This window comes from Callithrix jacchus, chromosome 3 (assembly GCF_049354715.1).
Source record: "Callithrix jacchus isolate 240 chromosome 3, calJac240_pri, whole genome shotgun sequence".
Classification (NCBI taxonomy): domain Eukaryota; kingdom Metazoa; phylum Chordata; class Mammalia; order Primates; family Cebidae; genus Callithrix; species Callithrix jacchus.
Genome location: NC_133504.1, coordinates 62,809,977 through 62,827,063, shown reverse-complemented (window position 1 = coordinate 62,827,063; position 17,087 = coordinate 62,809,977). Strand labels below are relative to the sequence as shown.

The 17,087-nt window shown below is 35.1% G+C and overlaps 1 pseudogene; it reads left to right on the top strand.

Annotated features, from left to right (window-relative positions):
* The window catches only part of LOC100399999 (pescadillo homolog pseudogene), a 94,619-nt pseudogene extending 79,630 nt beyond the window's left edge, over positions 1 to 14,989 (top strand).
* The last annotated feature ends 2,098 nt before the right edge of the window (positions 14,990 to 17,087 follow it).

Here is a 17,087-nt window from a genome sequence, read left to right as displayed (position 1 = left end):
ATACCAAACTTTGATCCATACATTTTTTCAGCTAAAATACTGCCAACTGACAGAAAAAGGAAGACTGACTTCTCTACCATTCCAAAAGCTTCCTGCCTCTGTATCTCCACACTATGTTATTAGACAGCACAGAAACACATAAAAACTATGCTAATAGGTGTCATGGAGACACAGAGCAAAAAGTAATCGATTGCTCAAGTGAGACGTCACAGCTGCTTGAAGAGGCTTTAAGGCCTCCCAGGCTATGCAGGTGAAACAACTTATTTTGCCAAGCAGTTTCCTTTAGGGTCCTCAGCCTTGTATGACCATCTAATCCAATTTTATCTTCAACAGCAGTTATTGATTCAAATCAGATAAATCATTATATATAAAACATGGGCCAGGGAACACCTGCATCTAGCAAGATAGTACATTTAAATTTCATTCCTGGCAGCTAGAATCTAGGATTTTTAAATATGATTTTTATAAATTTATAAAGTGTGACCATATATAATATTTTGTATTATGAAAAAAAGATCTGAAAAATAGCCATGTTTTTAAAGATCATAGGGATATGGTGCTGGGACATTTATAATTCTCATTTAGAGATAAGTAATCAAGTATCTAATAATGTAAATACAATAATTCAAAAAACTAGAAGTTCTTTTTTGTTTTTGTTTTGTTTTCATAATTTCTACCAATTATGGTTGTTACTCTAGGGAGAATCTGCTGACCTCTTGATGCCACCATTCCAAAAATACTATCTTTCTCTATCAGTATTGTATACCAAACTGGAATAAGTCTTATTTCTTAAGATGTTTCAAGCTGAATTTATTCTATGCTCTAATTTAGGGTCACTGTTTTACCTTGTGTTCCTTTTTAAATATCATTACTTGATAAAATATTATTTTTTAGATGAAGTTTAAGCATTATTTTCTTTAAGGGGGTTTCTTGATTTCTCAACTTGGTGTGTTCTTCTCGATATTTAGTCCATGAGTCTTTATTTCAAATCTGTCTAGTCACATACCTTTGCTTTAGTATGGAGTTGTTCTTTTTCATTCTTTTCCCTGCCTTTGATTTTAAGTTCCTCTGGGAAATAAATTATGTTTTATCTATTTTTGTATTTCTTATCTTTTTTTCACATTTTGGCATCTATAACAAGTAACATCTAAATAATTGTCAATATATACTTGGTTGTAGAAATAAATTAATGAACAAAATAAAAATATCTCATAATATGAAATACCATATCAAAAACCACACAGTTACTAAACTGTGTCTCACAAGGTTTCAAAACATACTATTTTAGACTTTTTTTGCCCTAACATCGGCTTAGCAACATTTCATATTCATCAAAAAAGTGAATTGAGAGAAAAATATTACTACTGTGATTTATTTAGCTTGGCCTTAATGTAAAAGGGGATTATTAAGCTATTAGAAAAACATAAAATGTAAAATTTGTATTTAACAATTCAAGTGAAAATCAATCAAGAAGCTTAATAAGATTTGTCAGAAAGTAGTATTAAACAGTACAATTGTGCTAAATGTTTTTAAGTGAGGCCTGCAAACATACATTTATATTAGAATATTTTGAATTTGTCACTGAATATTCCCTCAGTTTTATCTATCATCTTGGAAATCATTCAAAGGTTTAGTCTCACAAAGGGAATCAGAAAGAAGACAAGCAGAAACAGAGGAAAAACTAACTTATTAAGTCTGACATTATGTAAAAGACTAGCTCTGAGATACTGTGATTTCAGATTCAGATCACCACAATAAAACAAATATCACAATTGAGTCACACGTTTTTATTTCCTATTACACATAAAAGTTATGTTTACATTATATTTTATTGTAACTGTGCAGTAGCAGTATATCTTAAAAGTATATATCTTAATTGAACTGTATTTTATTACTGAAAATAATAATAATCATCTGACCCTTCGGCCAAGCATAGTATTTCTGCTGGTGGAGGATCTTACCTTGATGGCCGCTGACTGATTATTGTGTTGGTCGTTGAAGGTTGGGGTGGCTGTGGCAATTTCTTAAGACAGCAAGGTTGTCACATCAATTGACTTTTTATTTTATGAAAGATTTCTCTGTAGCATATCATGCTGTTTGAGAGAATTTACCCATGGTAGAACTTACCTCAATGTTGGTGTAAATTCTCCCAGACTTTGTCACATTTTATTAACAAAGTCGAAATCATTTGCTGTCATTTTAACAAGGTTCATAGTGTCTTCGCCAATAGTAAATTATCTCTTAGGAGATCATTTTCTTTGGTCATCCATAAGAAGCAACTCTTTATCCATTCAAGTTTTAAAATGAGATTTTAGGAATTCAGTCACATCTTCAGGCTCCACTTCTAATTCTAGTTCTTTTGCTATTCCCACCACATCTGTACTTATTAACATATTCTCTATTAAAGTTTTGAACACCAAAGTCAATTCTGAGGGTTGGAATGAATGTCTTCCAAATTCCTGTTAATGTTAATATTTTGTCCTTTTCTCATGAATCATGAATGTTCCTAATGACATCTGAAATGGTGAATCTTTTTCTGTAGGGATTCAATTTACTCCACCTAGATCCGACAGCAGAATCACTCTCTATGGCAGGGACAGCCTGAACAAAGGGTATTTCTTGAGTAATAGGAATTGAAAGTCAGAATTATAGCTTAATACATGGAATAAAGAATTGGTGTTGTGTTAGAAATCATGATTTTCTTATACATCTTCACCTGAACACTGGGATGACCAGACACAGTGTTAGTTAGCAGTAATATTTTGAAAGGAATCTTTTCTTCTGAGCAGTAGGTCTTAACATTGGATTTAATAGATGTGCTGTCATTCAGGTTTTGTTATTCCATTTCTAGAGCACAGGGTAGATTTAACATAATAATTAAGGGTGCTAAGATTTTCAGAATGGTAAATGAGTATTAGTTTCAACTTAAAGTCAACATTTGTATTAATCCCTAAGAAAAGATTCAACCTGCCACTTGAAACTTTGAACACTGACTTTTCCTCTCTAGCTATGAAAGTCCTCAATAACATCTTCTTTCAGCATAAGGCTGTTACATTTACACTGAAAATTTGTAGATAAGTGTATCCACCTTCATTAATTATCTTAGCTTCTAAATAATTTGATACCGCTTCTACATCAGCATTTGCTGCTTCACTTTACACTTTTATGTATAGAGATGGATCATTTCCTGAACTCATGAACCAATCTCTCTTAGATTCCAACTTTTCTTCTGAAGCTTCCATATCTCTTTCAATTTTCCAAGACTTGAAGAGAATTAGGGTCCTGCTCTGGTTTAAGATTTGGCTTAAGGATTTAACACTAAAACTTTCTTCATATCAGCAATAAAGTTGTTTCACTTTGTTATCATTTGTGTGTTCACTGGAGTAGCACTTTTAATTTCCCTTATGAGCTTTCCTCTTGCATTTACAACATGGATAACTGTTTGCTGCAGGAGGCCTACCTTTTGGTCTATCTTGGTTTCTGACCTGCCTTTCTCACTAAGCTTAATCATTTACAGCTTTCAAAATAAAGTGACAGACATGCTACTCTGCCTTTGACTTTAACACTTAGAGGCCAGTGTAGGGTTATTAACTGACTTCATTTCAATACTGTTGTGACTCAGGGAATAGGGAGGTCAGAGAAGAATGAGAGCTATTGGAACAACATGTGATCAGTGGAGCAGTCAGAACACACACATTAAACGATTCATTTTCCTGTCTTATATGGGCATAGTTTTTGGCTTTCCAAAACAATTACAATAGTAACATCAGAGATCACTGATCACACAGATCATTATAGCAGATATAATAAAAACTTTTGAAACATTCCAAGAATTACTAAAATGTTATACAGAGATACACAGTGAACATATGCAGTGGAAAAAAATGATGCTGATAGACTTGGTTGACACAAGTTTGTCACAAATCTTCGATCTATGAAGTAGAATAGAGAAAAATGAGAATTCTTTGCACAGTTGTGATATTATATATAAACTATGCATAAATTTTAATGTAGCAACAGCAATATGAATGGGATAGATGCTACCTGTTTATGAGGGTATTGTCATAGAAATTTAAATAAGAAAAAAGAACAATAGTATAAGAAATAGTTCTATACCACTATTTACTTGTACCATTCATTTGTTATTTTCTATATCTATTATCTAAGGCTTTCCTCACACCAAAATAGAAGAGTTGTATAATTATGACTAAGATTTTATGTTCTATAAGGCCAAAAACATACTATTTGACCTTTACAGAAAAAAAAATTGATGTCCCCATCACAGAACATGTGCTCAGTAAGTCAGATAAGTAATGCTTTATAAGGAATCTTCACAGCATCAAACAAAGAGCGAACACAAGAAAAGGTCTGAGAAAGTGCTCTGTGCTACTATGCTTATATTTTGTTTTATGATAAAAAATATGCATGTTGCTTACTTCAGGAAGTAATAATATGTATCTCAAATTAGGATATCTAAAAGCAGGGCCTGAGACAGAAATTTGGGTACTAGTTATATATTAAAGGATAGTTTTTTATAAAAAAATATATATATATAGTCTGAAGGGTGAGGGGAAAAGGGAAGAGTCAAGCAAGGATATTAATTATGATAAAGTACAGCCTTGGCTGAATCTACCTTGGAGGATGAGGTCTCTGGAATAGAAATCTTACTGTGGTGTTTTGCCACTTTGAGGGAAAGGTGCCCTATGTCAGTCATTCATGGATGGATACTGCCCCAGTATGAGTAGGTGGGTGCAAAACATTCCAACAAAGTTGGCTTCTGCTAGCTGAAGCAGTTATCTAGGAAATGGGGTAGCTGTCAGCCATTAGCAGGCAGCACTTACCAACAGCTAGGAGATAGGCACATTGGCCTGCTATCAGGAGATCCAGTGGAGAACCAACAGCATCTACTACAGAATCTTACTCAAATAACAGTCTACTAAATGTCTACTCGATTTCAGTCTTGATAACTACCAAATGATGCATCCAGAATGATCTTTCCAAAGTGCAAACCTCAGCAGCTATTTGATTAGAAACCTTTGAGAGTCCTCTTTGTCTATCTGTTAAGTCACCCATGACCTGGCCTCTCTAGATACTCATTACTTATTCATGACCCCAAATAGCATTTTCTATGTCCAAACCCTAATTTACTTCCTTTACTAGTAGAGTATAAAAATATTTGAATTTCCCTAAAAATGTTATGCTTATTCCTTAGCATTTTTGCCCATGCTGAAACCTGTGTCTTATGTCAATATGTTGACATATACATTGAAAAATTCAGCGTCCCTCCTACCCTCATGTGACCACTTCAATACAGGAACTGCTGAGACTTAAATATTAAATTCCTACTGGCTTTATTCAAATGAAATATGGTAGATTGGGAAAAAAAAAGATAAATGCTCTGCAGCTCCACTTACCAAGAAGTCAAGTTTATTTATGTTAAAATCTCTTGAAACTTGGCAAGGCTTATGACTTGCTTAGGCCAGAGGAACAGTAGAAAACCTGATGCAAGTAGGTATTTAAAGTGCTGGCACAATGAGGCTTTGGAACTCTAGGGCTACCAAGTGAATGAGTCTAGACAAAGCTAATGTAAAATAAAAGAACACATAGAGCAAAGACCAAGTTAGTCCCAGATGTCCCATCCATCCTAACCAACAAGTCACAGCTGGCCCACCATTCAACTGCAGATGCATGAGTATGAGATAATCTATGCCTCGATCAAATCAGAATTCCCTAGTGAACCCATCCCAAATTACCAACCTACAGAATCCTAAAGTCAATTTTAGCCACTACTTATTTTGGCAGTTATCCTACAGAAAGAGTTGTCCTAAGATGCTCCACTCCTTTATCAGGTTCTATTAAGTATACCCAAAATATTGAGAAGCCCTTTAAGCTGGAGACAAAAAGAAGTTAAAGTAAAAAATTAGGAAAGAATGTACTTAGAGACTGAGTGAGTTACATTATTCCTTTGAGAAGGATTGTCTTCCCATGATGTATGGGCGGACCTGAGAGATGACAGAGTGATACTGCTAGGTAAGGAGGAGTGGCCACATATAGTTCCCAGGGATCCCCAAGAGCCACATAGAGTATAAATGTCATCAGTTTTCCCATGAGCAATCCAGGAATATTAGTTAGAAACACGGATTGGTTTTCCTGTCACTAGAGAAGCTGCCAAGTAAACCCAGAGGACCTCAGAAACCTAAGGCTGTGGTGTGAATAATCTGTAATGTGTTGGAAGACAGAAACAAATCATTCATACTAGGAAGCTGCTCAGGTCATCCAGGAGGATAACTGTTCATATTCTCCACAATAGAGCCATAAGTAGAAACCATACCACATGTGTCAAGGAAAAGAACCCATGAACTATGCAAGGATGAAAATTAAACCAGATCCAAACACATACAGAAAACCCCATCTCTACTAAAAATACAAAACTATTAGCCTAGCCAGGCATGGTGGTGTGTGTGCCTGTAAATCTGATGTACTTGGAAGGCCAAGCCAGGAAAACTGCTTGAACTCAGGAGGTGGAGGTTGCAGTGAGCCAAGATCGCACCACTGCACTCCAGCCTGGGCAACAGAAAAAGACTCCATCTCAAAAGAAAAGAGTTCCTAATCAAAGTAAATATGAGCAATTATACAATGAAGTTGATTTTATTTTTGTACATACCTGATTTGTAACTTTAAGTTATATCTTTCATATCAGCAATACTTTTACCATGTTTTCATGCCAGTATAATTCTTAACTGTACTTACAGAATGTAACCATAACACTCATTTTACTGCTTGATAAGCCAATCTGTGGCAAGTAACTGTAAGTTATTTGTAAGCAAGGGACTACGTCTTTTATCTCTACAATTTCATTTTCTGTTACGGCACTTGGCACAGTGGATACTTAACAAATATCTTGCTAAATGATTGAATGAGTGGATAAACATGAAACATCTAGAAAATTTTAGTTAAATGTTAAGTCTAAGTTTCCATAGTGTTGTGAATACCCCAAAGCTAAGGAAATTTAAAATAAAATCATTATTAGAATTTTTCCTGGAATTCCAACAAAAATAACAGTAATAACACAGTAAAATTTATTACCACTTCCTGATACGGTGCTAAGGACTTTATCTATATTATCTATAGGTTCACAAAATATCCTTTGAGTTAATCCTTATCTCTATTTTTATGTAAGGTAACAGTTTGAAGTGGCAGAATAAAGGGCTTTGATTATAATGCAAGCAGTTTGACTCCAAAATGTGTGCATCCGTTTTCAGGTAACCTATTTTCCACATTGTTCCCATTGTTTTCCATTCCTAAAATCTATTATCCTTCAGGCAATCAAATCTGGGAACTGAAATTCCATCAATCTCATTAATTCCATGTGGTTCTCACAAATGGTATGGTAAAGAATCATACCAAATATCAGAGCTCTTCCAAAAGAGTTATTTGAGTTTGTTTGTGCCAATTAATATAGTTCATACAAGAAAAAAGTAGTAATTTAAGAATAGAAGCCTTCTAAGCTCTATGAAACTGTTCGTAAGAAACATTTGCAAGTAATCATCATTTTTGCCACATAATAGGCATTGGTATTTACTATATAAATTAGTTTACCATCATCACATAAATGAAGTTACTTCATTGCCTCTATAATTAAGTGGAAGGATGGCATAATAGGAAAGTACTCTCTTGCTTCTTTGGTTTTTAAAATTCAAAATGCTGAACTTGATCAATTTGCTTCCAATGACCAAAAACTTTAGTTGCAATAACATTCATAAAACCTATCCCTGCCAATGCTACAGTAATGCAAGCATAATATTTCTTTTATCTTGTTTACACTTGGAAGGTAAAAGAGATAAAAATTGTCAGAAAATCTCAGCAGTTCACATAAATTTATCTCTTCTTAAACATCTTTTCCTACAACATAATAAAAACACAGAGCATCATGCTGTATATTATTGACATTGTAAATAGTGATTTTTAAAGATTTCTGGCTTCATAATTTCTTTCTCCTCTTGCTTTTCACAAGTTTCAGGAATAACATAAGAATATATACAGTCAAATATTCATTCCTTCCACCCCCTGGACCATACAATATGTCTTCAATGTTATCCTACAAAACACTGTGTTAGACTGTGAACACAGATGACGGACTTAAACAAAACAAACAACCCCCACCCACTGGAAAAGAAATACATCTAAAGCAAGGATTTGTAACATTATTGTAAAGAAAATTCCAAATGGCCATTACTGAATACTAGGGATTCTGGTGCATGGGTTTTGGGCAATATACAGAGATTCACTACATATGCCTTCGAATGTGCATACTTTTTCTTTAGTGTGACAGCAATCACCTGATATGGATGAACTTTGAATGATGTCCAAATACAGAAAGATGTTCTTAAATGTGGCCAACTGAAGAAAAGATTCCGTGGTCACGATAGTGATTGTTAAATTTGCTATTGTCTATATATTTCAGTATAACCAGGAAATATCAGAACTTGAAATATTTTCTATGCCATGCTAGAATTTAAGTTCCACATGTATATAAACTATTATTTAGTTCACCAATGTATCCCAAGCATGTAGAATATAGCCTGACAGGTAACAGGTGTTAAATTAGTGAATGGATGAATATATGATAAGATAGATTCTGGGGATTTTCTATACTGCTGAGGTGTTAGGGGTTCTCTTCTCATTGAGTTGTTGAAATTATTTGCTGCTCTGTATATTCTGTCATAAACATAACAGAGGTCGGCATAAAATATCGATTGAGTTGTATTTTATAGGCATTAACAGGAGCAGGACAAATATTTGGAGAAATTTTGCAGCACAGGACGAGAGTCTGAACAGCTATCAGAGTATAATTTTAGATAGAATGCAAATAAGAATGCTGTACTCAGGGATTGCTCTAGCTTGTAGGTTTTCCTGTAATTCAAATCATTCACATTCACAGTCCTCTTCAAGAAGAGTGAATTCTCTGTGTCAATTTGAGACAACGAGCGAGCTTAAAACAAAAACGATTGACCTTTGCTCTTTCTTTATTTCAAAAATTCATTCTTCCTTTTATTTTATTGCCTATTATCAGTAACATATTCAGCATTAGAATTTCAGTTATGAATATCCAGTGTGCATTTTAAAAATTCAAATAACTGATACATTGATCAAATCTTCAATTTGTATATCAGAGCATTAAGAATATAAGCTGAAGTCTGTTCTCTCACCGACCTCATATAATACACACACACACAAACGTATATAAATGTAAACAAATCTCATATATAAATATATAAAATAGGTTTGTGTTTATAATATAAATACATAAAATGTATATATAAATATATAAAATATGTATATATATGAATGTATAAATGTGTGTGTGTGTAATACACTTTAGGAAAAAAATGTAATGCTTGTTTTTCAAAAGAGGACTCAGATTTTTAAATACAAATCCCATTCCTTTGAAGAAGGGTTAATTGTAGTTCCTATTTAAAATTTAAAGTGAAATCACCTATTAAGAAGAAAAATAATTTTCCTTCAAATAAAATACAATTCTTATTAAAGCATACTTGAAGAAATCTAAATGAATAAAACTGTAAATGAACCAATTACCTTCTTCTTTTATTAAAGATTAGGTAGACATCCCAGAGAGCATTAAGCTTAAATTTGAACAAATTATTGAAACTTGATCAGTAATTTGAATGGAAACTGAGTGTGTGGAAAATTGTGCAATGTAAAAAGCTAATTTTTTTTTATACTTTTGGGGGAACTATGTAGCAATTTTTATTACACATATTTTTGCATTATTACGTACTGCAACAAGTCAGAGGGATACAGTGCTTCATGCAGGGTGATGACACTGTGAGACAGCAGTCATAAATAACAGAAGTGAAAGCACACTTTCGACTCTGAATAAAATGTCTTTCTGCTGATTCAGAGTGAGCATCAAAGCTCTGCTTTGAGAAATCCTATCTTTGAACTACTCTACATGGAGTAGAGTAAATATGGCCTTAACCGGTTTCAGTTTTCAAATAAAAGTTAAAATAAAAATAAAATCATCCATGCATCTCTAAATCAAATTATGTCATATTATCCTCTCACTTTTTTTCCTTTTCACCAATGTACCACGAATTGAAAGTTATTTTGTTATCATGAACTCATATTTATGAAATGCAAAATAACAAAGAAAGAACTCCATAAGGTGGGCTTAAAGCTTATTTTAAAAACACAGAAAATAAAAATAAACACCAAAACTTCATATTTTAATTTTATTTGTCAAAAATACAGATATATTAAAATAGTATTTTAATGTTATCTAATTGTTTTTATATAGACTTTTTGATAATTACTTATCTGTGGGAAGTTTTAGAAGGAACTATAATTTTGTCACAATTATATGAATAATTTTGTCCATACTCCTAATCCTTCTCTATTAATTATCATTGTATATTTAAATTTTTGTTAATTCTTGAAACTAGGGTTTTCACACTCCTCTCATGCATATGAAAGCCTACTGAATTTCAGATCAGTGTATACAACTACTTATTAAGCATCTACAACTTGAATTCCTTAAACCCAAAACCCAACTACATATCTGAGGTCATTATCTTTTCAATCAAACCAATCTTTGTTCTGTCATCTGTTCAGATACTAAAGCCAAAATCTAAAAAGATGCAGCCAGTCCTTGCCAAATTCTCTTTCCTTGATAGGCCCATAGTTAGCCTCACATCAAATCCTGCCAATATCACCCATGTATTTAAGAACTTCTCTCCATCCCCATTTTTACTACTTGTATCCAAACTATTGTCTCATTTTTTCTGTATTGATGCACCATCCTCATACATTCCTGCATTTATTTTTACCCTTTTCAGCTTCCTTTATAGCTAGAGTTAGATTTTTAAAATGACAACCTGAACATGTCCCCTCACTGCATAAAAACATTAAGCTGATCTCAGTGTTATTAGCATAAAACCCCACAAACTATTACATACAAGGTTCTGCACAATATGGTAACTGACAAATTATGTCTCTTCATTATAGGTTACTATAATGCTTCAGTTTTTCTTAATAAAATATATGGACATTTACACACACATACCTATGTGTTTGTCTCTTATCTCTTGCACTTAAGGTTATAAGGACAGAGAGCTTGCAGTTCTGACCCTAGCCACTTTCTCCAGCCTGTAGCCCAACTGGTTCCAAATGAATTATAAAAACACAGAGGGAAAGATTACCAGGCTATGCATAAAAGAATAAAGTAAAAATTATATAGCAATGGTTAATTTTGATAGCCTTAACTAAGAGAAAATGGATAATGTATTTGGCAACTGAACAAAAGTCACTTTGTGATGAGAAATTCATTTATTTATTTATCTTTGAACTCAAAATACATTTCCTGAGAGTAGATAGCGTTTTGGAAACTCAGTTGCCAAAAAAGAACTTTCACTAATGTAGCATATAAACTTATAAATGTATCATTGAATCAAAGGGAAAGATGTTTCAATGGAGAAATTCAGAAGAGACACTGAAAGCATAAATAATAAGGGAATCCTATGCAGCATTTGAGAAATATTTAAGAATTTGCCCATAGAAAATTTTTTAGTCAATTCTGTATGAAAAAATTCCTGAATGTTTGGTATAGAAAAAAATAAATATTTATAAGTAGAGAAGTAATTAAAAAAGTATTATCTGGTCATAGTAAGAAATACTCTGGAACCATTATACACGCAAGGTAGATGGGTAGCACTGACCTAGAAATACATCAGTGGCATTTTGCTTAGCAAAAAAAAGAAAGTTGCAAAATAAAATATATGAGCGTATATGCACATAAATTGTGTGAATGCAATTTAAATGGTCTAAAAGGTAAACATGACATGCACCAAAATGCTAACAATGGTTAACTCCAAGGAAGAGATTTACACGGCAAATGAGATGTCTCAGGGAACACTCTATTTATTGCATGCAATATATTATTTTATTGTTTGTGCTTCAGTATATGCATTGTTTTTGCTTTGCTATTTGTGAAATAATTTTTCTAAAAATAAGTTAAAGGTGCTCACATATTGGGTTGGATATAGAGGGAAGAGTACATTGTAGATATGGCTAATTATCTCTTTATGTACCCAGTGGGATAGAAAACAAACACAAAAACTGCTTGCAGTTTCAGAAAGACCACGACGGTGAATATCATGTTGTTTGAACTTTACAGGAATGAGACCATTAAATAATTTTTTTTCCAATAACAGTTACTTGAACCATAATAGAATAGCCCAGAGGTCATTAAAAGGCAATGTAAACATTTTTTGTAATACATATTTTTATCCCCAAAGTTGAAATATATAAATTTTAAAACTGAAGACTAATTTTTAAATGTTCCAAAATTAATTAATGTAAGGTTTTGTTTATATTTAGAGAGTAAAATATTTTTACCAGAGGACAAATACAGGCTAACGGGGACAGTGGCGCTGTCAGTCCGCGGCGCTCCAGGGCTCCTCAACGTGAAGCCACAGGGGGCCTTGAGAAGCAGCAGCAGGAACGCGGCTCATCGGCCAACCACAGCACTGGAAGCAAAGCAGGGAAGAAGCTCCAGCTGAGCACGGCTGACACGAGGCGGCCGCGCATCCTAATGGGCATTTATCCTCATGAGCACAAACAGATGAATTAGATTAACAACAGTTCTACAGCGGCCCAAACTTTTTACCTTACTGAAGACACCGGGTTTCTCCTCCTAGAACCCATCGTCAACAAGTTCCGGGAATACAAGGCGTCTGTCTGGAAGCCCCGGAAGTTGTATGGGAAGAGCGAGCGGAACGCCGAGGAACATCTGAAGAAAAATAAGGCCGACTAGAAACATGACCACATCATCAAGGAACGGTACCCCACATCTATTGACGCCCAGGGGAACCTGGGCGCCGCCTTTTCCATATTCTTCTCTCTTTCCACCTTTCCCCGGACTGGCAAGTGCAATGTGCAGACCCTTCAGCTGTGCCTCGGGCTCGCAGTGGAGTTCACGCATTACATCATCGCTGCCTGTGCCCTGCGCAAGGTCTTCCTGTTCATCAAAGGCATTTACTACCAGGCTGAGGTGCTAGAGCAGCCCATCGTGTGGATCACCACCTATGCTTTCTCCCACGACCACTCGACAGACTTGGATTACAGAGGAATGGCCACCTTTGCCTAGTTCTATACCACCCTGCTGGGCTTCGTCAATGAACTTCAGCCTCTACCAGTAGCTAAACGTTCACTATTCCCTCAAGCTGAAGGTCAGGCCCAAGAAGAGGTGAAGACCAGTGAGGACACCAACACGCTGGGCTCCTAGAACCCAATGGAGAAACTGACAGCCCTCTGTGCCAGCTTGGCCCACATGGTGCTGGCTGCCAGAGAAGAGGAGGCAGAGGTGGATGAGTTTCCTGCTGATGGGGAGATGGCTGCACAGGAGAGGACCACAGGAAGAAGCTGGAGGTGCAGGAGAAGCACAAGAAGCTTTTCGAGGGCTTGAAGTTCTTCCTTAACCAACAGGTGCCCCATGAGGCCCTAGCCTTCGTCATCAGGAGTTTTTTTGGAGAAATATCCTGGGACAAGCCTTTGTGTATCGGTGCCATTTATGCAGCACCCACCAGATTGTCGACTGGCCTGGGCAGCAGACCTCCATTATTGGCAGACACTACATGCAGCCCCAGTGGGTGTTTGACTTCATAAACGCTAAGCTGTACTTCCCTGTAGCAGAGTACTTCTCCGCAGTGCAGCTACCCCTACACCCTTCACCCTTTGTGATTAAGGAGGAAGGAGACTACATCTCACCTGAGAAGTTGAAGTTTCTGGAGAGGACCCAGTGAAATTGAATGAGTAAGTAGAGAAGGAGGAGGAAGACAGCAAAGGTGATGGCGATGAAGGTGAGGGAATGAAGAGGAGGTTGGTTCAGAAAAGGACAAGGAGGCCTGGCTGGCAGCTCTGGAGGAAGAGAGGATGTAGAGGAGGAAGCTCAGGGCAATAGCAGGATGCGTGAAGCTGGAGGAGAAGCAGCAGCTGGCCCAGGAGGAGGAGATAGAGAGGCCAAGCGACTGGCCCTTATGATGATGAAGAAGCCAGAGAAGTACCTGTACCTGAAGATCATGTTTGGCAAAAGGTGAAAATGTCAAGAGGCCAAAAAGCTACCAAGTAGCAGAAAGCCCATGATGAGGCAGTGAGATCTGAGAAGAAGGCTGAGAAGTCAAGACCGGTTTGAATGCCAGTGGCCTCTCGGAGGGCTGAGGCCAGCTCCCTAGCCAAGGGAGGTGGCAGAAGCAAGCCAGGGGACCTAAGTGTGGTGACAGACCAGAGGCACTTCTCTTCTCCTCTTCCTTCCTCCAGCCAGTCCTTGCCCCTTATGCTCTACGGCTAGACTGGTGGGCAGCACTGGCTTCCTTTGGATGGAGCTCTCCTGCTGGTGCCTGGGTAGAGAAGAGGCCTCTGTGCGCAGCCTAATCTTGTGCTCCCAGAAGCCAGTGACACGAGGTGCGGGGGCCTGACCAGCCGCCTCACATACTGTCCCCATTAACCCTAGATTTCCACAGCTCCCTCCCAGACAGTGAGTTCCATGATTCTCAGGGCGCTGTGATGGATTGAGGATGTGGTAGCAATGGTTATTAAACATCTGGACTTTTGCAGCCAATTGCAAAGAAAAGAAATAGATTCACTAAAAGTCATTTAATTTATTAATTCAATTAATTTAATTCATTTCTCTGTTATTGAAGTATAACAAACCTGTAGCATATTGTACATCTTTAAAGAATAGAGTACAATAAAAGGGTACAATAAAAGTTAAAAAAAATCTAAACACCTATGTAACCATGATGGAGATTGAGGTTAAAAAAAATTATATCTGTATTAGATGAATAGGAAAAAAAATTATGTGTTTGTGTATGTGAGTTTATTGGGTGCAATAGTAAAATAACTAAATTTTACCTTAGCCGCAAAATAGTTGATTTTGTATCAAACTCTAAAGTTAACTAAAATAAGTTGTTAAATATATTATTTAAATATGTTGGAAGAAATTGTGTCTAGGCATACAAATGTCCATGTCAAATGGGATAGCTATGTGAAATTACTGGACTAAAATATATATATATATATATATATATATATATATATATATATATGTATATATATATATATAGTTTAATACACAAAATTTAAATTAAACACAAGCAATGCATAATTGTAGTTTCTAATAAAAATACAAAAACATTAAGTATAGTGATGAAGTATTTAAAAGATTAAAAAATGGGAAATATTCAGTAAAAAAACTAATTTGTCTTGGCACATATACCCACCAAAAGAATTATTTTTGAAATGCATAAACTACTAAGTTAATCTCAAAGGTGCATTTGAAATCTAAAGAATAAATTAGCTAAAAATAAACACATTTTTAAAAAGTAAGATTTTCTTGAATTGAAAGTGTTATAAAGACCAAATAATTCTAATAAATAAGACATTATAAACAATGCAAGGACATCAGAAGTTTGATATAATTAATTTTATGGCTATATCAAAACTATGCAAAACAATAGCTATGCAAGTTATGAAAGTAAAACAAATATTTTCATAAGTACAAAAAAAATAATCAAACCAGAACTAACTTAAATATTCTCAGATCAAATATTTTAATTAGATGTTCAGAATTATACGATTAGTTCTGTTGCTAAGAATTTCCTTCATTATGTAATTCATTGTTGGAAAATGATAAGTCATGCGGTCCATATGATGTTTTGGTCAGTGATTGACTGCATATGTGACAGTGGTCCTATAAGATTATAATGGAGCTGAAAAATTCCTCTTGCCTAGTGACAATGTAATCGTCAGATTGTTGTAGCACAAACTCTCGGGCTTGTGGTGATGCTAGTATAAACAAATCCACTGCTCTGCCAGTCATATAAAAGTATAACCCATGCAATTAGGCACCGTACATAATATTTGAAAATGAAAATAAATGACTATGTTACTGATTTATGTACTTACTATACTATGATTTTTATTGTTATTTTAGAGTATACTTCTATTTATTTGAAAAAAAAAGTATACAATAGCCTCAGACAAGCTGTTCAGGAAGTCTTTCAGAAGAAGGCATTGTTATCATAGAAGATGATAGCTCCATGTACGTTCTTGCCCTTGAAGGGTTCCTACTGATACAAGATTTGGAGTGGGAAGACAGTGACATTCATAACCCTGATCCTATATGGGCCTAGACTAATGAGTATGTGTGTTAGTTTTTAACAGGAAAGTTTAAGAAGTAAAAAAAAGATTCAAAATAGAAAAATGCTTATAAGATAAGAAAATACAGAAAAAAATTTGTATAGCTGTACAATGTTTGTGTTTTAAATTGTTATTGCAAAAAAGGCAAAAGAAAAAAATTACAGTTTGTAAAGAAGTTGCAAAAGTTAAGTTTAATTTATTATTAAACAAAGATAGTGCTTTTTGAATAAATGTAGCCTCAGTGGATGGTATTTATAAATTCTACAGTAGTGTAAATTAGTGTCCTAGGTCTTCACATGCACTCACCACTCACTCATGGACTCACCCAGAGCAACTTCTAGTCCTACAGTTCCCATCCATGGTAAGTGCCCTATACATATTTACCATTTTTCATCTTCTGTATTATATTTTTACTATGTCTCTTCTATGCCTAGATATGTTTAGATTCACAAATACCATATACAGGTTTGTAGCTGGGAGTAATAGGCTATACCATGTAGTCTAGTTGTATGGTAAACTATATCATCTAGGTTTGTGCAAGTACACTCCATGATGTTTATATAAGCAAGGAAGTCATCCAGGTATTCATATTCATTCCTCAGAACATGTCTCTGTCACTAAGTGATCCATGATTGTGCTTGTATGTGAGTGCATGTGTATGCATGTATGTGTGTACATATATAATTACCATACACTGATAATATAATTTCACATTTCTAATAAGAAATCTATGAACTCTAATACTGCTTACTTTCACCTTCTCCTTTCATTTGTTTTTACCTTCAAGCTAATAGCTGAATTTATTCTCTTTACTTTTTTTTTCTTTGAAGATTAAAGACATGCCTAGCTTTGTACTGCAGTTGCCTGGACAG